The following is a 23,708-nucleotide window of genomic DNA, read 5'->3' on the forward strand; positions in this document are numbered from 1 at the left end:
AATTGTCCCCTTCGCGAGACGGTAGCGACGACTTGGCTGGTTACCGTTGCGCTAATTGACGTGTACTTGTCAGTTTTACCACGGCGGGCCCTAATTACGCGCTTCCCCTCGGCCTCTTTACGCTCACCGAGAATGCGCGCGAGCTCGCCGAAAGCCCGTGCGTAGCATCGCGCGTTACCTTTTTTTCGCATTTATACGCTTTTCTATCCTATATAAAACGGTTTATGCGCTGTAAAAACAGCCGCGATCGAGCGGCCGATTCGTTTACACGGTTAATTCCGCGCGTCTCCGCTCCTTCGCGCGCGCAAACGACGGCGACGGCCGGGAATCTTCGTTAGATCGCGTTCAATCCGAACGTCGTAAAACCCCGAGTTGTTAATGGGACTTTAATTATAGCCGTGAATGTCGAGTACAGTTATAATCGTCGAAAGTTGATAACGTAGACGCGCGGATTGCGCGCGCCTCTCGCCGATCGGGACGATTGGCACGTCGCTTTTACGTGCCGTCGGGGCGAGTGTAATCGACGCGCTTAGAATCGGATTGGTTTACCACGTCGTAGTTCGAATCGTATTTTTCAATTCTGTCACGTGGCAAGCGTTTTTTGCGCCGCACGCGTTGTCGCCGGAGAACGCGGAAACGAAAAGCGGCTGGGATCGAGTAAATCGACCTGTTTGTCGGCTTCTTAAATCATATGGATGTTTTTTATCAATTTCAGTACATTTGAATAGCTTGCAGTAAATACTTACTCCAATGCGGTAATACCCTAATTTGTAAGTGAATTACCGAGTGTAAGTGTAAAATGGTTCTATATTTAAGAGGGCATTTATTAGAATTGTGTATTCGTTTCCGTTGAAGAAACCTGGTGGTTTGAAATTTTTTTTTTTTAGATAAATCACGCGCCAGAAACGGCATGAAAACGCGCGCACCGACGCGAAGCGCATCTCGTTTTAGCGCGGCGAATTTCCCGCGATTGCCACGTCGATGTTGCACGGTCAGATTTATAATTATCAGTTTATTACACGGTCCAGTTTACAATTATCTATGACAGTTACGTAAGACCGTTCCGTAATAAGGATTCGCATTCGCAGTATGCATATATTTTACTCAGTTATATTTCTGCTTCTAGTAAATATTTTCCAAGAAGTATCGAGGTAACTTTTTCACCTGGATAAGGAAATATTACTTGAACGGTGGCATCTTCTTTTTACAATGCGCTATTGATTCTGCGTTTATCATTTCTATGCGAAGATCGTACACATTCGCGACGATAATGAACGATTATGAACATAGACGAGATCGATTTATCGCGAATACCCGAGGTTCCCTCGAGGGATTCGCGAAGACGAAGTCGTGAAGGAAAGCAACGAAGAACGACGAATGATTATAAGTACGAAATTATCTGCTATTATTTACATAGAAAGAGTTTCATTGTCGTCACCGAAGATCACGTTATTAATATCGACGCGTCTTTTCAAGCTACTCGAGTAACTTAAAGCAATGGGCGGATTGAATTGAAGTAACCAACTGTATATAACAAGTTAGGTAAAATGCAAATTAGACGTACCAGCTGTTGCATTTTTATTATTCGTCGTTGATCGCGCGGTCTCCGGTCGAGTCCTCGAACGATCGATGGAGAATCGGCGCAGCGTTCGACGCACTGAAAAGAATCACAGATGGTTCAGACGTGACGTGGAATCAAATTCCTTTTTATGCATCGCATTTGTGCGTTGCTGTAAGACTTCGGTGTGCACGGTTGAGCAACGACTGCTTTATCGTCGGAGGTCGAGAGAGACGAGAAATCGAGCTTTCACCGCTTCCCTTCCTCGTTATTTGGCGCTGACTCCGTCGCATACCGCTTAGTAGGTGGTTCCCTCTGCGGCGAAATTTTGCACTTGCGTTCGTCCTGCATCCTGGCGTCCTCGTCCTCGCAGGTTGCGCTTCGGGTTTCCCTCCGAGAGAGAGGGAGAGAGAGGGAGAGGGAGAGAAGTTGCACGCTTGATAGTCAGCGCTGGGCAATCGCGAGACGATAATAACGCGACGGAAGCTTAATTCGTTTATCGAAAAATGTGCCTCGTTACTTGCGCGATTCGTCTCGTCGAAAGTCTCTCGGAGACGCTGATCGTCGTCGGATAGAGAAATCCTGGTAGGAATCTTCTTTTCCATCCGTTTATTATGCGTTGCGTGTCAGCGTGTTTCGTGGTTTCGAAAAATACCCGTCGAGTTTTGGATTTTGGTGAACCCGCGATGTATATTCGCAACGTTATCCGTTATCGCAAGTAGAATTTATAATTCCACTGCCGTGTAACGGAGAATATTTGAAGATCAATAAACACACACGTGTATGCGTGTATGACATACATCCATAAATTTAACATTCGACGAGTCGAATGTTCTTTTGCAAATGACATTCTCTCACGAACGTAGCGAATTATAGAATAAGTCGTCTAAAATGGGCTTTGCCGGATAGCGAAAACAATCGTTATCTTCGTGACGAATTATTTATTTTACTTTCGTAAAATACACACGTTTTACAAATCAGAGATTATTTCATTTACAAACACGTGAAACGGATCAAAGTTATTTTACAAACCCCGTGAGTAATATTACAGCAGTGAGATATTGGAGTATTCCGAAAAAAATTCGATATCATTAATCTTTCGCGGCGCGAGAGTTCGTTTTTGACGAAAACAAAGATCGACCGCGAATCGAGGCCGCGCAGAACGCGGCATCTCTTGAGGATAACAAGAATGATCTTGCGCTAAAGACTGAAAAACAATCATCGGAATATTCGACGCCACGATGCACTCGACGATGCAGTTTTATCGCGACTTTGAGTAGCCTGGGCGAATGCTCTCGACGAAATATCGCGCATCGTGAATACAATCCGTTGTCCCCCGCGTGATTCTCCCGTCCTTTCACCCACACCACACTCATTTAGTCATCGATCGGTCGACGAAACAATCATCAGCCAGATGCGTGCGCGCGCGCGCCCGCGCGTCGTGAATCACAAAGCATAAAGGTCATCGTCGTAAAAGTGCAAGTAAGCGGGCGGAGAAGGAGGAGAAGAAGGAGAAGAAGGAGGAGGAGGAGGAGGAGGAGATACTACGTTAATAGAGATGTGACACGTTGCCGTTACATTGTGGGGAGGCTCTCTTTTCACGCTACCGCGACGTATCTCGGCTCGAGCGAATGCCAAGGCCGAGAAAGAGAGAGAGAGAGAGAGAGAGAGAGACCGTCTTTAGCCGAGAAGAGTCTTTAATGCCGGCCCGTCGCGGGCTCCGACAAAACGGTCGCGAACGACGGCAGTGGCGGCGGCGAAACACCTTTATTTAATTACAATACGCTCCGGCTCCGTCCGAGCGTGTCTCCTCCCTTCGTTTAATTACAATAGCGCTCGCGCGCGCGCGCGCATAGACGAAGTAATAGCCGGTTACCGTTGTCGAACAGCAGCCGCGACGTTCCCTTTCTTTTTCTCCATCTCTCCCCCCCCCCCTCTCCCTCTTTCTTTTTGTCTTTAACCCTCTCGGCAACATTTGGCGTCCGTCGGACGATATACGCGCCTGTATCCTTTTCACGCGTTTTATTGCACGGAGGAGGAGACAACCGTGCAGACAGGCATCGCGAGAGAGCGCGAGCGAGCAAAGCGTACGTAAGCGAGTAAGCGTGTGTAAACGCCGCCGTAGGCGGTCTCGCCTATTGTGGCCATTACATCGCCGTTAATGGCACTTCACAATGTAATTTGCAGCGCCCCGAACCACGGCGCGTCCTCTCTTTCCCCAACCCCCCCTTTCTCCGTCCGTCGACCGCTCTCCTCCGTTGTGTACCGATGAAAAAGCGACGGGTCTTTCGCGCCACCGGCTCGCGGAGCCGGGTAATGAAAACACGGGTGTATGGAAAGGTCAGTCGGCTGATGCGCGACGAATCGCGTCGATGTCGTGATCAAATTGGCCGTTTCGCGCGAGCACCAGAGTGCGGTTCGACGTGATCCTGCGTGCTTTTTCCTCTCCCGCCGATGCCCCCCGATGCGCGGTAAAAACTGTCGCGGGCATCCGCCGCTACAGGTTGTCGTAGTTCAACGTGAGAAGTGCAAAGTGTCAGATTTCGAGGTCACTTTATGTATATACGTGTGTGTATGTGTGTGTGTGTGTGATCTGTAATATATTATGTAATACACGTATAAAACTATAATTACATACAGGAGGAAGTGATGTTATAAGATTGACATAGAGATGTTAAAAGGGCTCATTATATTTACAAGATCCATAATATCACCTTTTTGCCTGTATATGATTTAATATTATATAGTTATAGTGTAATATATATATATATATATATAGTTATAATATGATTATATATATTATAATTATAAAACATACATATTACGACATATACATGATATTTGAGAGATGGTTTTAATTATAATACGTTTCGCATAGATATTTCTAATTCGGGGCAGAATTTGATTTTGCACGAGAATACTCGAGAAGATCGAAATTACATCCATAGCTGAACGCGTGTGTATCTACGAATCTGCAGATATTTCCGTTTCGTTGCACGTCACGTAAAACTGCAAACAGAAACCCACGCTAAATCCTGCCGCGAATTGCAAATCGTGTGCGCAACCCGAGTCTTCTTCCTTCGTATTCCACTTATCACCATCCATCGGGTTTGCGCGATGATAAAAGAGACCTCGTGAAATCGCGCTCGCAAGCAGCGGCGCGAAATTCGCCTAGACGGCGATCGCGCGCAGTAAACATCACGGCCCCGGCTCTGCAATTGCCGCGTAATTACACCTTAGATACGATTGATAATACCGCGACGCGTGCCGCTAACGAACGTTATTTCTCACTTACTAAAGTAATCGAAGCGGGCGCTAATCGCGAAATCGGTCCCCGGCTGACGCGTAAGCGAAGCGCTTACCGATCTCAATCTGCGGAAATTACGCGCCTTCCACTTGAGCGCGCGCGAGCGAGCTTCGATATAAATTCGCATGACGCGCGAATAAGATCATCCGGTGTGGCCGCCGGCGGCATCAGCCCGGCACTTAAGCGGATACCGAAGTACTTCGCGGCCCCGAGGGTGCTTCCGCCAACGATCGATCTTCGATATACGCCTGCACACGTGAATGGCCACCGACGGCGCGCGGCCGAAAAATGTAGCCCTCTCGACAGAGAGAGAGAGAGAGAGAGAGGCTTAGGAACGGGAGGGATAGTCCGTGTCCAGTTTTTGCGAGGAATTACAGGGATCTCTTCCCTCGTCGCGGTGGTGGGTCACCTCGGGCGAACGATTAAAGTCACCAAGGACACGGTAAACTTTATTATTTCGCGGCCTGTCCGACAGCAATCGCGTGATTTCGTTTTCGTACCCGCGGCAATCCATACTTGTCTCGCTGCTACTCCACGCCTTCCTTTTACGGGGAATATGTAATCTTTTGTTCGAGTCGCGGGGCGTGTTCGTTTATATTTCAATAGGCAGAACGCGCCTCTCGCTCGAGCCTACGTAACTATATTACATATTACATAATTAAGAAATCGGCATAAACGGAGGCACAAAATAGAGGGGAGAAGTGATTCTAGGAAGTGATTTACGCCGTGTGTGCAACGAAATGCGTCATACTCGACGTTATCCCGTACTTCCCGACGCAAACAGACACAATTTTATAATAGAAAGATAAGTCGGTCCCTCTTTCTCTCTCTCTCTCTCTCCGAATGCACTTCCATCCCCCTTTACTCTCACGTCGCGGCGATTAGCATCGCGGCTTGACTAGACTATCGCATCCCGGACTGCGTTCTTTATGACGAAATTTTACAAGCGCGCGTCCCATGGCCGACGTGTCACCGTAAATTTTGTGCGCGCGGGTCACGGGCTCGGCGACTCGGTGTTAAGGCTCGAGAGGGTGGTGGAGCTAAACAGAGAGAATTATAGAGAACGAGAGGGAGAGAGAGAGAGAGGGAGGGAAACGAGTCGCAGGAGGAAACGAGAAGACGGAGGGACGAAGTGAGAGCGGAAGAAAGGCCAAGAGAGAGAGAGGAGAACTGTTTATCTTGCTACCGGCGGTACGTATCGGTCAATATGTGCCCAGCCTCTGAGCACACAGACTGCATACGTGGATACATAGGTTCCCCAACCTCCTCCTCCTCCACCACCACCTCTGCCTCTTCTTCCTCCGGGCGCGACGGCGGCGGCGTTGGCAGCAGCGACGACGACGACGACAACGACGAAGGAGGAAGAGGAGGAGGTGGCGGGCGGGGTGGGTTTGCCTGTGGACTGCACATTACGTACCGCATTATGCGCGTACACAGGGAGCCTTATCTGCGCGAGCACGTCCGGGTAATTTAGTCCGGCACTCCTCACGACGTCGCTTCTTTCCATCCCCCCCCCCCCCCNCCTCGTCTTCGGCGCTCCCGTATCTCCCCCTGCCGCCATCGCCGTTCGCCCTGCCTCCTCCATCTGCCTTCTCGTTCGCCGCGAGAAAAATGCGTTAAACGTTGATACGCGGGCCTTATCCGGAGGTAATGTACGGAGGCCACATTGTCAACCGAAGCTCGTGTATCGAGATATCGTAATTACGGTTGCCGACAACTGATGGAAGGAAGGAACGCGCGGCCACCGTGCACGCGCGCGATCAAACGAACGTAACCGAGAGAGTTAGTACCGACGCTATCACCGGATGCTTTTGGGATAATGGCGGCGGGCCAGTCCGCGACGTCTGCGAGATGATACCGCGGGAGCACCGGAGAAAGAGAACGGCTGCATCCGAGCGGTTGATCGATGTCTCTCGCGCGGTCGGACGCGCACGAACGTCGTCGTCGTGATCGTAATTCGCTTTCTGAAATCATGTGATACGGATAATTCCGATCGGTGCGGAAAATGAAAGAAAGAGGAAAGGTGGGAAAAGATTCGTCCAACATCGCCGGCCCGGTTTCAGAGTGCCGACTCGATCGGTGCAAAGCAAAGAAAGCTGCAACAATTAGCGATAACATCGGTGATTTGCGACGCAAATTTGTGGCTTTTGTGCGAAGACCGTGCGGAGAAACGTCGATCGACGTAGCATCGCGCGAGCGGAAGAAGCGCAAGAAAGAAACTACGTTACTCTCGCTTCGCTGCACTTCGCTGCGACGATATCTCGCGAGGAGAGCGCGCGGCGGCTCCGGTTTGAAAAAAAAAGCGAGCGCACGAGTCGTAATTATATTAGACACCTCGTTCGTTCTCGCATCTCGCAGCTGACCGCGGCGCGCGGATGATGAACGAGATAAGCAGTTGTGCAATATCATTCGGAAGTATTAAGAGAGCTGTTTTCGAGCTGTGTCCGAGAAGTCGTTCTCGAAACTTCGCTCGCTCGCCACCTCCAGTGCCAGGTCGGTAATCATGAACGAAAATGAGCGTTATTTATGGAGAGCGGCTACTCCGAGCCGTAATTTCGTAGTTTTTTACGGCGTTACGCGACGCGCCGGCTAACGGTAATCTTCTTTGTCGCGCGCGCGCGCGCGGCAGTTAGCTAATGAATTTCTTTAATTCGATATCAGCCGGGCTCCGAATGTAAGAACGAATTATTGCGGCCGGCAGGTGCGACGGCGCTCGTTACCCGAGCGCTCTCCCGCCGAACCCTTAATACGTTTGTCGCACGCGAGTAAAAATAATTGTGTTGCAACTCGGCTCACTTGTGCAATTAAATCGCTCGTCGGGAAGAAAATATTACGACTTCAACGACATAATCGCGGACAAATTGTAAGCCGGCGGGGTCTCCCTCTACATTGACGTCGTATCGACTTTAGAGCGAGCGACCACCGTGATTATTCCCGCCACATTACGCCGTCGTGTAATTGCCGCGCGTCTGTCTCGAGGCTGCGGACGATCTCTCTCTCTCTCTGTCTAACTTTCACGGCAAGATTAAAGAGTGGTTAAAATATACAGGGTGAGCCGAACGACACGTGGTCAACTTGATTTATGTTCCATTGTTGATGGACCGTTTGGGCATTTTCTCGTCTAGTCATAACATGGTTCGAGATGAGCTTTGAGATCATTTTAAACTCATCTTAAACTTGTAAGATAAAATCAGTAATGTTACGTATCGCAAAAATGCTGCAAAAAAATAATTTCCGCCACCTTCGAGCGCAAGTTGCCGCACTTTGCGCCATCGGGAAATATTTCGAGATTCCACTTTGCCTCCGGGTTGGAAATCGAACGCGTCGCGTCCAGATATTCGCGTTTCATAACTTCGAATAATAGGTGAACAAAATTGCGCTCCCCCTATGGAGGAATATTTAGATACGAAAGGTTCGACTCGAAAAAGGAAATTCCAAATCCGGAAATGGAAGATATTAAATGATAACGCGTGTACACGGCGCATGCATATATTTTCGCAAAAGCCATTCTGACTTTTCGCATATTCTTTTTTACGGATCCCTCGGAAGTGGAGTGCTACTCCGCGAATTCTCTGTCGCGTGTTATAAATTATACAGATTATTTACGTGGTGTAATTTTTATTTACGCACGTACGCACGTTTAATTATATATAACTATATAATTATTTGCGTCGTCTAAAGTGGGTTTTAACGGACTGAGCAAAAAATAAAATACTTAGCTGCAGCTGTGTTCGTCGTGTACGACCTACATTCGCTTTATTGCTTCGTGAATAATAAGGAAAAAAGAGACGGACAGAGAGAGAGAGAGAGAGAGAGAGAGAGAAAACACGCATTAAAATACTGAGTAAATATCCGAGACACTCGCGGTGTCGGGCAGCGCGTTGCGGCGCACGGATTATTTTGTTCACACGCGGTCTTTTCGCGCTCCATTCGACGCGCTGCGGCGCCGATAACTTCTCTCGAGTTTGCGGGTAAGTTCGTTTGCCTGACAACGGGTGTGTCGCTTATATTTACGTTTGAAAGTATACCGTCCACGCACACGCATGTGCGTCTCGCCGGGCACTGTGATGCAAATCGCGGTAGATCGCGGCAGGATACGTATGCGCGCGCGGTCTTGATTTAAATCTGAAAAGTGGTCCTTTCGTACCTCGGCGCCGGACTATTGAGAAGAGTTAGCATGTGAAAGGGAGGTATGCCACCGGCAAGGACTCCTCTCGAGTGGCCCTTAAGAACGCCGCTTCGCCCCAGATTTTTCGTAATCCGTTCGGTCGAGAAGCCAACTTCGAAATTTTTATTCCCCGCGCGGATGCGACGTTTCCCTTCTCGATCTTTCGCCGCGTATCGAAACCCTCCGTGAATCACCTCTTCTTCTTCTTCTTCTGTCCTTCTCTCTTCCGTCATCGTTTCGTGGGAAAACCTGTAAAAATAAAGAAAATAACGTTTGCGCGAATGTTTAATTGGACGAGCGGCTCATTGGAATATTTTCGTGAGCTATAATTATTCCGATTGTGAAAATACGAAATTACTGCCTAGCATATTTAATTTATAATTACAATTAATATTATTAATGATTACAGTGAATTTTATAAATTCTGTTATATCGAAGTGATGTCATTCGTAAATATGCGGAAGAATAATGCTGTTGCACCGATAAAATTTTCAACGGCAGCGTAGTTGGAGCAAATCTTGATTCAATGGCATTATGGCAAATTACCGTTTCAGATAAAGTCCTTTAAAACGTTTAATCGCGTTAAGTTACAAATTAACGCATCCAATTGTCGAATGACATGATTTAAAATGTCAAGAAATGTAGGAAAAGCCTCAGTTAAAATAACACACTTGGATTTGCAGTGTACTTTCAATGACATCGCTACTGAATCAAGAAGGCTTACTCCAATTACGCGTACTATTGGAAATTCCTACTGACTCAACATCATTTCTTTCCGTATAGGAGCCGATTATGACAAGTCGAAGTAATTAGTAAATTAAATTAATGAGATAAAATTATAAAATCAGTCTCGAGACGAGAATAATTCCAATTAAAATCGAGACAAGTAATTAAAATAATTAAAAATAAACGCGTCGGCATTTGTACGTTATTCTGTCCGCTGTATATCGACGTTCAGATACACCCTTCGTCGCTGAATAAAATCACCGGCGGCGAAACGTCGATTCGCCGACAACAACGTATTCTGAAAATTACCGAACGGAGAGAGAGGAACTCGTTTTGCAATTTTAAAACGAAGCTCTTACGCATAATGAATGTTTACAATTCGCGCGCTTTCATTACATGTCCGCGTGCTCATGCACCGCGTATATACCATATAATTACGCCTGATTTTCTCTCAATGAGACAGAAGAAAAAACCGAACGGGGAACGGCAAAACGTCGGCAAGGCAGACGCGGACATTCGTGTGCCGTCGTAGCGCGACAGGGAACAGCCCTTTCAATCGGCGAATCGCCTCGCATCTTGATAGCTATTTATTCTCGCGAGAAGATAACCGTGTTTATATCTCGCAATTATATATACCGGGTTCGCGATTCGCCGGTGCGTCGCGTTCTCGCGTGCCTGCATCCGCCGCTACCGTCGTCGCCGATTCGCAGGGTATATCTCGGAAAAATTATTTGATGAGAAGATGACCGGGCGAGTACAACATACAGATGTCGTGACTTCATTACCCGACGATATTACCTTACCTGTACCTTATCTTAGCCGCGCCGAAACGACAAAATAAAATCATTCGCGTAGTGCAGCGTATTCTACGGTAGCTCGTATGCATATCTCTTTCTCTCTTTCTTTCTCTTCGGACACACTGAAAGGTAGAGTCGTGTACTTACAAGGAGCAATTTCCTCTATAATTCCCGGTCTTCCCCTTCGTTAGTGTAATAACGTTCGTACGTAGAAAGAAGAAGAGAAAAAGGAGTAGGCGGCACATTTTTATATTATTACCTAAGGAACGTTACGTTGCTCGCGATCGCCTCTGAATACGAAGTTCAATCGAATACTCACATCGGAGTACCCGCACCGGCGATAACCTGGCCCGAAGAATCGCTATTACGCTCTCATTGACGAGCACGTCCGCTAATTACTCACAATCCAGCAGATTTTTATGTGCCCTCAATAGCCGCACTACCACCGGATCGGGTAATCACACGTGATGCATCGCGAAACGCGTCGGGCAAGGCGGCCGGAAGCCGTGCGGAGCTTTTCACAAGCTCGAGTCTCGAAACGACGCAACCAGTGCCGCGTTGATCCCGTCGTCCTTTTTTCTCAGTGTGAGAAAGAAAACCGACATCGTCGTCGCTCCCGTACGATGCATCGATATTCTCGCCGGCATGCAAATCGCACTGGCGAAGGGGTTACGACGTGTGGGAATTTCGGCGGAACTTCGTTCGGGGCCTCGTTTGAAAAAGGCGGCGATGAGAAACAGTAGGAAAAAAATTATTGTACGCGCCTCTCTCGCCCGTCCTTTCCCTCCCTCCCCCTCCCTCCGGTCCCTCGACGGGGTTGCGTCCCGACCGTTTTTTTTTTTGTCCCTCTTCTCCTCCTCCTCCCCCTTTCCGCGCCGATGTCACGGCGGTGCATAAGAACCGCCGCTAATTATGCGAGAACACACACGTTAGTGTACCTGGTCCGCGAGATATAAATGCTAAACTCGCGGTATTATGCGCGTGACGCGGCCCCGGCTGGGGACGGGAAGTGGGCTGCGAGCTACCTGAAGCGCGCGTAAAACGTTATACACGTTATACACGGGCACAATGTGGCGCGTTAGGATAGGCGCGTGGAAAATTCTATTTCCGCTTGTCGAGTAGTATCACCGACACGTCACGGTTCGTTAGTTAGCCGGTTTGGGCCGGGTGGTCCACTCGAGGCCGCCGGCCCGGATAAAACCCCCTCCTTCCTAGACTCCCGATGGAATATCTTTATCGGAAGCGAGCTCCCCCTGTTCGTGTGACCCTCCCTACCAGAAGTCTGACCTTTCGCGAAGGATTTGCGAAAGATCGAGAGGATATACGCGGGATTCGCGCGGATAATTGCGGATATAAAGAAGTTTGTGGCGAACATCTTTTGGAGGGGTGAGGGGGGAGGGGTATATTGAGGTAATAATTTTCATAAGACTGTCATATATTTTGATAGAGAAATGTTGCTGGCTCGCATCTACGAACATAGATTTTAATTTTATATCTTCAACAGGACGTTAGATCGTAAAAACGAAATTGTACGTCGGTTTTGGCGCTGTTCCTCGACGAGTTGTCGGTCGAAATGAAAAGTCTTAGCGATCCGGGAAACACGTCAGATCTGTGAAATCCTCGTACGAGTTTTCCCCGCCTTTCACTCGATTCCCTCCATTTCTCTTGCGACCCAAAGATACTCACGTCACACGTTGAGTCGCCGATATCGCGTGCTTACCGCGCGCCTCATTTTCTCCAAAGCGTTCCTTTCTAACGATCGAAATGACTAGTTTGCGAAAGTACCGCCGATAAATCGCGTTTGATCAGACATCGGCTAATCTCCGTGAACCTCCGTGGATACCTCAGCTACGGGACGCCGCTATTTTGCTGACTCCAGGGAATCATAAACGTAACGTTACACCGCGCGTGCCTGCCGTTCGCTCGTCTCCTCGGTCTTCTCGCTCGCTCGCTCGTTCGTTCCATGGACGGATCGATCGATCGATCATCGAGCATCGAATCACACCCTTTTCACCACGAAGCAACACCGCCCATAAATATCCATTCGGCGTCGATCCACCTTGTACGAGGGCGTGCGAGAAAGCGGCCCAGGCTGAAACGCGCTGGTTAACTCCGCCGAGCGGTCGAAGAGCGAGCAGGTTCGCAATACTATACACTCTTCTCTCTCTCTCTCTCTCTTGCTTTCTTTCGGAAAGAACGCGTTAGATCCTAAAGACTCTCTCCGTCTCCCCTCTTGCGTACTCCTTTCCGCGACGAGGCCGCGCGCGCGTTCGCACAATGCGCGGGCTCGGGGACGACAATCGAACCCGCGGGCAAACACACGGGAAGAGCCACTCTCTCTCTCTCTCTCTCTCTCTTCTGGCCGCCAATGAAATATACGATTACGAGCCGCACTCGGAGTGCAGAGGTCGAGTAGGGATCCATAGATCACCGATTGGAAGCGGAGGGAGTCCCGTCGTCAATAGGATCGGCGTCACTTCGGGTTACAAAAGGCGCAGGTCCCACTGGCGCGCTCACAGGGGCTCGTTAACCCTAAAGGCGGGCTCTCGCCGGTCCCTTCTCAGGTTGCCCAGGTGGGTCGCAATGGGATACCAGGATCGAGTGCTCGATCAGTTTCCTCGGAGCTTCTCGCGAACCTCGTCTTCTCCGCTCCGGGCCCGACGTCGCGCGAATGTCCGTGCTTGTGTGCTCCTTTTTTCTCCCGGACGATTCGCAACGCCCGATATCGTCGGTCCGATATCGACTCCGGAGGAGAGAGGCCGTTCCAGCCTGTGCGAGTAAATCCGCGCCAGAACGGACCGGAAATTGAGAGAACCGAGTCGACATTCGTTCGCTACTGTGGGTTCGTTGGGAAGCCGCCGCTCTCGCCCTGTGGAGACCACTCTGAATTTTGTACGTAATTGTGTTAAACGGTTTCATGCGAATGTAGGGAAACAAATTACCGCAGTCACACACGGTGTGACGTTGATCTCTCGTGAACGATCGGTGTGTCGCATGTGTGTGTGTGTGTGTGTGTGTGTGACATTGTTAGCAAACCGAAGAAGAGAGGCGCGTCTCGCGTGTGTTTGGATGCATTTATTTGATTGATTTCAAACGGGAGAAATTATCCGCTACAATACGCAGAATTCCGACAATTTTATTCGCTCGTGTCGAAATTTCACTCCTGCCGAATTCAAGCTTCTCTGAAACGCAGGTTCTTCTTCGAACGAGAATATTTGTTCGATCGAGAGATTTCTCCTCTTTTTTTTTTTTTTTTCAAATTATGGAGAACTCCCTCACCGTTTCTGCCCTCAGTGAGCACCGAATGTCTCAACGTTCTCCATTTCGCCGGTTATCGCACGGTAGCTTATCGCTTATCGATTATCGTAAATATACCTGGATTATCCTCAGGAGGCACCTAAGCAAATAACCCGAGTCCGCAGATGCTGCACGAGCGTTTCGGCGGGAAGTGAGTTATTAGCAAAGTGATTCGGGATAATGGGATGTGCTAACCTTCTGGAAGACTACGATCGCGAAAGACGGACGCGCGAATGGGAGGAGCGTAGGAGGGAGGGAGAAGAGGGAGAAAGAGAGAGAGAGAGAGAGTGAGAGCAAAGTTATTTGAAGCGCAACGCGCGAGGCGAAACTGCGAGGGGAGAAACACAACGTGGTAACCAGACGAAAAAATTAAATCTTCATTAGAAGGAACGTATGAATTATGGAAGATACAGAGAGAACACTCGCACATTGGGGAAATGGGAAAGGGGGGAGAGGGGGGTAGTCGAGAGGGCGCGCCTGCGATGTTGAACTCGGCGATTTTTCGTTAGAATGCACAGACGGAGGGAAAATATCGATAACAAAATGACGAAAACGTAGACGGAAGATACACATTGCGAATCGATTTACACGCGTTTCAAACAATCCTGCAGGATTTTTGTCAGTATTTCGTTCTAAAAAAATAACAAGGTTAAGTCAGACTTGTGATCGACAGTATACACGTCCGGCGAAAGCGCACGTCTAGAAGACGTCATTCCGATGCGAGAAGTTATCGTTACATCATTTCCAATCAGTTAAGAGGAAATGATACCACGATAAACGTCGAATCTAGACGCGCGTCAAACCGACGAGGAACATCCCGTCGCGAGGCGGGAGTTTTTCAAAGAGAGACGCTGTTATTTCCGTTTAGTGCCTCGGAGTTTATATCGTCTCGGGCGAACGCGAGCGCGAGATACACGATCTCCCTTGTTTTTTCACCATTCAGCATTACTGCCTACGTACGCGTCAACTCGAGACAACGCGCTTTCAACCTTTTGTACGCGTGACAGCAAAGCGCGCGCGCGCGCCAAACGAAATGTACGCGCGTGGGCGTGTGTTTGTAACCCAAGCCACGTGGAATTCGTGGCCGCGTGATCGATGAAAAGTACCCGCATCCGTGTTCGCGTGTCCGCGAAGATTATGCACTTTATGCGGTCGGCGCGAGATCGAATTTGTACCGTTCTGCTATGTGTGTATATGTGTGTGAAAGTGTGTGTGAAAGTAAGCGCGCCGCTCGGAGTTTCCAAGCCACTTTCTCTCTCTCTCTCTCTTTCTCTCTAATTGTTGTTTCCAGAAGACCAAGGCAGAGCTCGATCTCTGTTTTTCGAGCGTAAAACCTTGTTTATTTATCAATCATACAAAACGGTCTAGAAACCCTCTTCACTTTTAGGATAAAAGAATGAAATAATTATAATAAGACGAGTAACAAGTAAATATTCTTAAAAACCAACCGCAAAGATAAAGTAATTTTTATCTTTACTTCTTATTACTTTCGTCTATAATTTTGTTCTTGGCACAATCGTTCATTTCTTTTCTCATTGAAGATCAGATTTCGCGCCGATCGTATCTCATTGCGTGACACAATGTTTTTTCCCATTTTTTCTCCTCTCTTGATTAATTGATATATACGTACAACGGTGTCCGACCAGTCAGATGTGAATTCTAGACGCGACAACAAATCGTCGCTTTGTGGCGCGCGCCATCGCCGAAATCTCGGTAAAACGCAATTTCTCCACGCGGAGGTATATCACCGCCGCGTGCTGCGCGCTGAATGCACGGCGCCGTAAATACGTGCGTATGCGCGCAATTTATCATGCGAGATCGAGCGATGGCCCCCGGGCAAACGTCGTCCGGAGATAAAACACGGGACTCCGTTTCATGGAAATCTTAAGTATCCTTACCCGCTACCTTTCACTTTGCATTCCACCGAAATATAATGGCAGTGATGCACCTACGCGTTACGTAATTACCGCGAGGCATGTTTGAGGCGGGACGTTTTTAACCCTGTGTTTCGCGTGCACGGAGAAAACAGCAGCGAGTGACCATTCCTGGCATCACGATAATATGGCCTGCGAGTAGCGGATTGTATCTGGAGATTCCCCATCTTTTCCAGATGGACACCGGATGTATGTAAATTCGACCTGGCAACTTTACCCGCCGATGTGCAAAGATTGTATCTCTTATAATCCCTGAAAGAACGTGTTACGAGTTCAAGTAAATATTTGCCGGGGAGTATTATTTTACTTGGGTTAAGTAAATATTACTTGAATGTAGCACACTGAAAGAAAAAAAGAAAGATACTACATTCAAGTAATATTTATATAATCGACCGTGATTGCTTCTCAGTTTGTTGTACTGTTTAAGTCATTACCATTTACATTTTTCTGTATACAACCGCCCTTATTTACTCTAACTTACTTAATCCGAGTAAAATAATTCGTCCGGAAATGTAATTAGAAAAATTCGTCAAGTCTCCGTCCATCGATTGTCTCACGTCGTGACACTCATGAAAGTCTATCCGGAGTTCGCGAGTTCAACGGTATTTGCGGGATGAGTAGAACTGAACTTTCGGGACACGCCGGTAAAAAAACACGTTGCCCGCAATTTCTTTTTCGCGAACTAGATAATTAGCTAGTTTAAATGGTGACTGGCTTTTTGCCCGCCGTCGAGGAAGATTACGAGGCGTGCGATCCGCGAGGCCGAAGACGAGACTCGGTAACAAGGAGACCCCTTGTATGCGCCGCGCGAGTCATACTGGAGTACGTCTCAATCACTCGTTCACGAGCACCACGTGCTGGCATACCGGAGGATGTTGTTCTGGCCGCGCGTTAAATTACGCTATTAGCGAAATGCTCTCTAATAAGATTCTCCTGCGCGCCTTGTGAATCGATCGATTATTCCTCCATGCTCCGTGTGTCGTTACAGCGGTCGTCGGATATCAGCCGGGTATTATACGCGTAAAGATGTAAATTTAATGATAAGGATTACTCGTGTAAGAACATTCGCGCAAAGGTTACTCGAAGCGCATCGAGAAAGATCGGGTATCGCCGATCGAAATTTTGATGGGGAGGGAAATCGGAGAGAATAATCGCGGAGTCAACTTAGAAATCAGCCGAGCACTCTCTAATGAGAATTTTATAGGCTGTGCGAGTTGAATTATTTCCCGCGTCGTTATATATAGCGCTCGTTATAGACATTACTCTGGTATTAATCGCGGCGTGAAGATTACTTCTTGGCGTCACACGAGGTGGATCGAGAAAAATCGAAGATGAACGATGTAGGGGGTGGGGAGTAAAGATTCGAGAAAATTATTGTCGGGGCTAAAAAGTCTGGTGTTAAGTGCGGTATTAAGTACATCGCAACGTGTGGTTATAGTGCACGGAGCGTAGCGGCGATTACTTGTGAATTATTCATAAGCCTTACAGAAATATTTCATTAGAAACTTCATATTTATCCCCGCTTATCTAGCCTTTGCTCGATCTACCTATGATGATCTATAATTATAATAATGACACTTAGCTGCTCATGGACTCCTCACATTGTAAACTACCTCTCGACGAGATTTCTCTCTCTCTCTCTCTCTCTCTCTCGTGTTCGCTCGGAGATATACTCCCCCTTTTTCAATGTTTAAAAGTAACTTCATCAATTTCCAATCATTCTCGACACTGATACCGAACAATGCTCCGACTCATTTTTGCGGAGTACTTTGCAGAAAAAAGATCAACATTCCGTCGGCGAAGTTTCCTCCAAGTATGGCATCCCCTTTACAACGAAATGTCCGAATGTCCGGATAACTGTTTTTGTACGCGATCCGTGCTTTTTTCCCCGCATTTAACTCCGAACGCACGGACTCGCGCGTACACACACGAATCGTACGCATCATGCGCTCCTCTTACCGCACGTCTGCTTTCCGCGTTCGTCCACAATGCCGAGGGCCTCGTTACATTCCGCCGCGCGAGCGAAATTTCTCACGGAGGTGCCAGAACGGAATTATCGCCAGCGGAGGAGCCTCGTCTTCTCTCCCTCCGTCCTCGTCTTCCCGGGCTTCTCCCCGCGGGCGATCGTTGTTCTTGTCGAATCGCACGCACAGCCGGGGTATTTAGCGATCGTCAGTCGGAACCGGTTGGAAATAAAACGAGCGTGTGCCGGCTGCGCGTCTAGGATACGCGCATCGAGGCAATCTTCCAAAGTAGACACTCGCCGGGTCCCTCTCGCCGGGTATCCTCTAACGTCACTTCCTCATGGACTCGCTTATATCCCACGGGTCCATTTGCTCCGAGACATTTACAGGCACTTACGGAGCGCGCGCACTCGACGCGCGTTTCGCGGCCGCTCGACCGTATCGTCTCGTCGTTGCGTACGGCCACTCATTGAAAATTTATCAACGATATTGGCGGTGCGTTAATGCGCGCCGCCGAGTGTCCATTCAAGTTTTTGTCGATTCGGAGCGGATATCGACCGATTGCGCGGTGTCGAGTGCTGCGCGCCGGCCGAGCACTGTACTACACATGCACACACACACGGGCTCTTTCCGAGTCGGACGTGTGAGAGTTATGCAATCGTTGTGACATTGACAGGCGTAAAATTACAGCGGAATACGAGAGAGAGAGAGAGAGAGAGAGAGAGCGGTAGTGAAAAATTGGACGATGAATTGACAATAAGCGCGACAGCGAAGAAAATTTTAGATCAATAGTTGGACACTACTTGTGCCGTCCGCCGGCTTTGACGGGTCGGCCCGATTATTACCGTCCCCTTTTCCCTCCTCACCTCTCCTGTGATTTCTCCAATTTCGTATAATTAATTTATTTCACTTCTATTTAATATCCGCCCGATTATCTATCGCGCAATCTTGCAATTAATTTCCAATTTGTCAAGACCGTTTCGCCTCCGATGGCTTTTGTGACGACGGGCGCGAGCAACAAAGTTTACGCAATTCCCGTGACCAGGGCGGCGCTGACGGCGGCTATAAAACACAAGTCGCGGGAGAAACTTTCTTGCAGCGGTGTGAACACTCTCCGCCTCGCTCGCGCGAGGAACCAGATTTAGTGCGTAGGAAAGTCGGGGAGGAAAGCGAGAGAGATTCCTTTTCGACGTGTCTCTCATTTGCATCCGGGCCGCCGATAAGATACAATGAACACGAGAGGATCGTAGAAGAGCCGTATCGAACGGGTTATAAAGTAGCGGGTTACGTGAATCACGCTCGTGTCGCGTGCAATGTAAACCGAGCACCTGCACATCCGTGTGCGCGCGCCATCACCGCGGGCCGCGTTCGAGAGCGAAGGAACGCGCCGATCGGGCTTGAGGATAGAACGACGCCACGGTGAAGTTAGGGCCACGGTAAAATAATTTAAGTAATAAGACTACTTAAATCTTACTTCTTACGCTTTTCTGCGCGTGAGCGGCTTTTACTATAGTTAAAAAAGAAACGGTTTCTTTTTACTTTTCCGCAGATATTTTCGGTTTCTTTCTCAAAGGTAGGAAAATTCGTTTAGAAATATTCACGTGTATTTGGTTAAAACTTCTTTTTGCCACACACATTTACTTCTTATATAACAATATTGCTTAACGTATAACATATAAGCTCCATTTAACTTCAGTTAAGTGCGCAATTATTTTCTTTTTAATTGTCTTATCTACGGAAAGAAGTAAATGTGGCGGGTTTTAACCGGACACACTTGAACTTTTCCAAACGAATTTTTCTAGCTTTGAAAAAGAAAAGTAAAGAAATCGGAAAAATCCATAGAGAAATGGAAAACCCCGAGTCTTCAAAACTATATAGCTCTTACATCTTCGAAATGTCCGGCAGAAACAACCGACAGCAACAGGCGCTTCCGCGTCCGATTCGAATCCACGGCAGCAGAATCTCGTGGAAAATTATGGATCGTCTGAAACGCGGGCTTTAATCGATACGCCTGCGAGGTATCGTGTGTTTGGCGCGTTCGTTTTATTTATTCCCCATAGTCTTGCTGGGATTTCTTACGGGATAATTTTAATATTAAAAATTCATCCGCTGACAGCGCAGGACAATATTTCTTGATCGGGCGATAAGCTGCGCGTTCGACATTAATAATTATTAAATTCCAGAGAGTAACTGTTACGTATAACAGGGCAAACACGTCTCATATAACGCGAGACTATATTTTGTTTCTAAGCTGGCCAAAGGATGTGGCGTTAGCTTATATTACCATGAAATCCGATTAATTAATAGTCGGCTTTTTTTACAACTGAACTGGCTGTTCCACTTCAAGAAATGGTGTATAAATATTGAAAAGCATGAAGCGTATATACGAGATTCTTATGCTTCGGTATGCGTAAATTTTTTGGACTAGCGCAGCCAATTCAGCTAAAGAGAACAAACCGTAAGTTAATTAGTCCGTATTGGTAGTTAAATCATTTTCTCAGGAATCCTCTTAAATTTTAGCATAGTGATGGAAATCTACGCGTCTGTGAGAAACGGCGTCTTAAAGATAGAATATAAAATAGAGTAGAACTTTTAATTAATTTCTGATAACGGAAAATTATGGAGCTTTCCGGATCCCTCGTTCGTGTGTAAATTCAATAAATACATATGTATATACGTATATATGTATGTATGCATAACTTTTTCTCTAGATAGATGTTCGTATATTAGTAGAATTCCGGCAAGGGGATATTTCAGACTGTCAGACATCCACTATCGTTTGAACCGCCGCTATTGCGTGTCGGAGAGCCATATCGTTCGCAGGTCGCTATATATCACATTGATTATCGCGAGTCCGGTGATATTGTCCCTTGATTGTCACAAATGCGTTGTCTCGAGGAAAATACGAGACACGGTCTGCTTTATAATATTGCACGGGCGTCGCGAGTAACGATTACAACGCGGTAATTTATATCGTCTACCCTCTCTCTTTCTTTCTGTCACTCTTTCTTTCGCTCTCTCGCGACATTCTCTCCGTCGCATGCATCCGACGAATCGCGAATCTCTGTTTCTTCCTCGGCCGGCTCGAGGAAAGGAAGGATAGAGAAAACTCGACGATTTCGCCGGTAAATAAACATGCTCGGCGATTCCGTCGCGGTTTTCAAGCTCTCTCGATGTGTCTCAACCGCGCGATTCAGCACGGCGGGACTTCTCCCTGCCTCTTCGTGTTTTTTTTTTGTTTTTTCGCCCACGTTGATATTTCTTTCGTGGCCGGGGTACGCTTTGAATTTTCGACACATCGATAGAGTCGCCCGGTGCCTCGATCCACCGTCGAGTTGAAGGATCGGAGTCACGGTGATTCAGCCGTTTCTTGCCCCTACGATCGGTTGACGCTTACCAAACCGGTCTTGCAACGGGTACCGGACCATCAGTGAGGAATGGTAAGAGGAGAAGGCAGGATCTTCGAACTTTGCCTGACGTCACCGTCGAGGTCAATGTCACCTCCTCGAATCGGTGCAAGAACTCTCTCGCATAACCGTTCGCGCGATAACGACCGAATTCCTCTCTCTTCCTCTATCTTCGATAACTCGCGCCGCCTTGACGGGAGGACCGAGGCGATCCTCTTCGCCGACAAACGGAAGAATAGCGTGTTAATTGCGTCAGTTTAGCAGTTTAGCATACAAGTAGCATAACCACTGTCGAACTTGTCGCACAAAATCGTAAGGTATGTCGCCAACGATCGTGAATTTACCCCCTAAGTCGGATCAATGAAGATTTCATCGATTGAATCAGTAAAATATATACCGGCATATATAAAATTATACCGGTAATCAGTGTGTATTCACGAATTTTTAGTCGGAATCTTACTGATTTGTGATACTATATAACCATTAATAACTACTGACTGCATCTCAGCGATAATACGGACTACATCTTAGACAATATTTCCAAACGATTAACTAAGATAAGGTCTGAGAATTCGCGGAAAAAGAGAGAGCAATTTTCGATGAAAGCAAAGCGGAATTAATTCCGCAAAGGCCGCGCGCGCCGGACGAACGGTGATCGCGAGCGCCCTTCGCGCCGCAACGTGTTGCTCCGCGCGCGTATTCCGCGCGGTTATAAATCACATGGTCGCTAACTAAGTCAATTTCGGGCTTGCCGACGCGCGCAATACGCCGGGGATAAAAATTCCGCGTCTGTAATTTCGTAATTCTTCCGGCTTGACAGGCTCTTTGATCCGCGAACGGTCATGCCGGGGAAGTTCGCTGTCCTACATTCAACCCTCTCCGCGGTGTATCGCCGCCACCCTGATTCACTCCCACTCCTCGGACGCTCCTCTGATCCTACCCTGAGCGACGGGAGGGGCGGCAAAACGGGAGGAGAGGAGAGAAGAGAAGAGGGAGAGCGAGTGAGAGAGGGGGGGGGCAGAGAGCGAGAGGAACTGCCTCCGCGATCAATACGGTAATGACGCCCGCGCCAGGATGTTACTATGCTAAGCGTTTCGCTGTTTTATGCCCGCGATTATGCTGCACCCTCGCTCCTTTTAGACTCTTTGAACTCGAATCACGACAGGTCGTCCCTTATCGGACTTCTCCTTTCTCGCCTTCACCCTTCTCTCGCCTCTTAAGCCGCTCCGCCCGCCGATGTCTCCGCGAAATCGAGTCTCCGATTTGCCGACACGCTATACATCTTTCGAGTCACGCTGTCATTAACGGCTCCCGATTAAACGGCCCGAGATCGAGACAGTTAACGACCGAATCGAGCGCTCGAAACCGGTCCTGGAAAATATTTCTTCCCTTCCGCCCGTGTGAAAATATCCAATTCATCGTGTGTTATTTAAATCGTGTTTCATAAGGGACGCGATTCGAAGCGGCCCTCGGGAAGCAATTAAAAGCGCGCTTTAACGCGACTCCGATGACTCGAAGCTCCCTCCCTCCTTTTTTCTTTCCTCTTTGTTTGCTTTTTTTTTCGTCCGTGGGCGTCGTCTGTTCTTCCTTCGTGCCTTTCGCGCAAACCACACGGATGGAATAACGTCGATCGAGCTTCATCCCCGGAAAATTGGTCCGGCGCTACCCGATCAACATCCACGACGACACGAGGTGACACTAAGCCCCCGGAGTCGGCGACGGACAGCCGTAAGTTCGCGGGTACTTCGGGCGGACGATAAAGCGTTTCCTTTCTATGAGCAATGAGGCGAAAAATTGCTGACTCCCCGCCCGCTCCGTCCTGCGCAGCTCGCTGGTCCAAGTTACCTACGTTATCCCCAGCCTCTCGCACGCACGATTTTCCGATATATCGTTTATACCGTCGTCCCTATTACCGGCCCCCCTCACAGAAGCGATTTCATCCTGTTATGAGCAGCCTCAGCCTCGATGACACGATACCCAGACGTCGTTCCCGGGAACGAAACATTCTTTCGGTTCGCCGTTCGATCGTCGTAGATGGACGAGTGCGGATCGTGGCCGTCGCCATCGGAGTTGCTTACGTCGCTTGAATTCCGATGACGAGGTGAACCACCGTTTTATAGGTGCGCGATCGTGTTGTGGCAAAATCATTTATTAACGCAAGAGTATCATTACCCCTCGTTGATTTAATGATCGGCCATTCTCCGCATACTGCTGTATTTTTTGTGCGCATCGAAAAACACTGCCATTCGAGGAAATGTTACTTGCTTCAAGTATTTCATAAGTTTATGTAAATTTACATAGGGGGGGGGGGATTATAATTCTTATCGGTCATCTAAATTGCATCCCTCATAATTTTTCTGTAATTATTGAATTTATAAGCATGATCTTATGTAATCTTTTTCTCGTGATACAAGCGAGGATATGACGCGAACTGATATATTAATTTGAAACTGCGACACCCTCGGGTGCCTCGCGATAATCGTCCACGTCGCGGGAGGTCACGGTCGCGCGAGAAACGAAGTCAAAGTAGTCCGGAGCAACTTGCATATA

General features: G+C 48.1%; 1 protein-coding gene and 1 long non-coding RNA gene across 4 annotated transcripts in view; one reads left to right on the top strand and one right to left on the bottom strand.

Moving 5' to 3' along the window:
* Positions 1-23,708, top strand: part of LOC106745830 (UPF0489 protein C5orf22 homolog) — a 717,157-nt gene that overhangs the window by 137,969 nt on the left and 555,480 nt on the right. The window lies entirely within an intron of this gene.
* LOC106745846 overlaps positions 1-23,708 on the bottom strand; it is a 299,346-nt gene that overhangs the window by 51,095 nt on the left and 224,543 nt on the right. The window contains exons 3-4 of one of the 3 annotated variants that reach the window (XR_001374563.1): positions 9,013-9,282; positions 4,395-4,770 (exon numbers count right to left, since the gene is read on the bottom strand). This is a non-coding gene — a long non-coding RNA (uncharacterized LOC106745846). Of the gene's footprint in view, positions 1-4,394; positions 4,771-6,431; positions 6,830-9,012; positions 9,283-23,708 lie in introns of those variants that run through there. The other 2 variants (XR_001374562.1, XR_001374561.1) reach the window with 2 other exon arrangements.

This window comes from Dinoponera quadriceps, unplaced genomic scaffold, assembly GCF_001313825.1.
Source record: "Dinoponera quadriceps isolate SergipeBrazil2010 unplaced genomic scaffold, ASM131382v1 scaffold120, whole genome shotgun sequence".
In the NCBI taxonomy this organism is placed as follows: domain Eukaryota; kingdom Metazoa; phylum Arthropoda; class Insecta; order Hymenoptera; family Formicidae; genus Dinoponera; species Dinoponera quadriceps.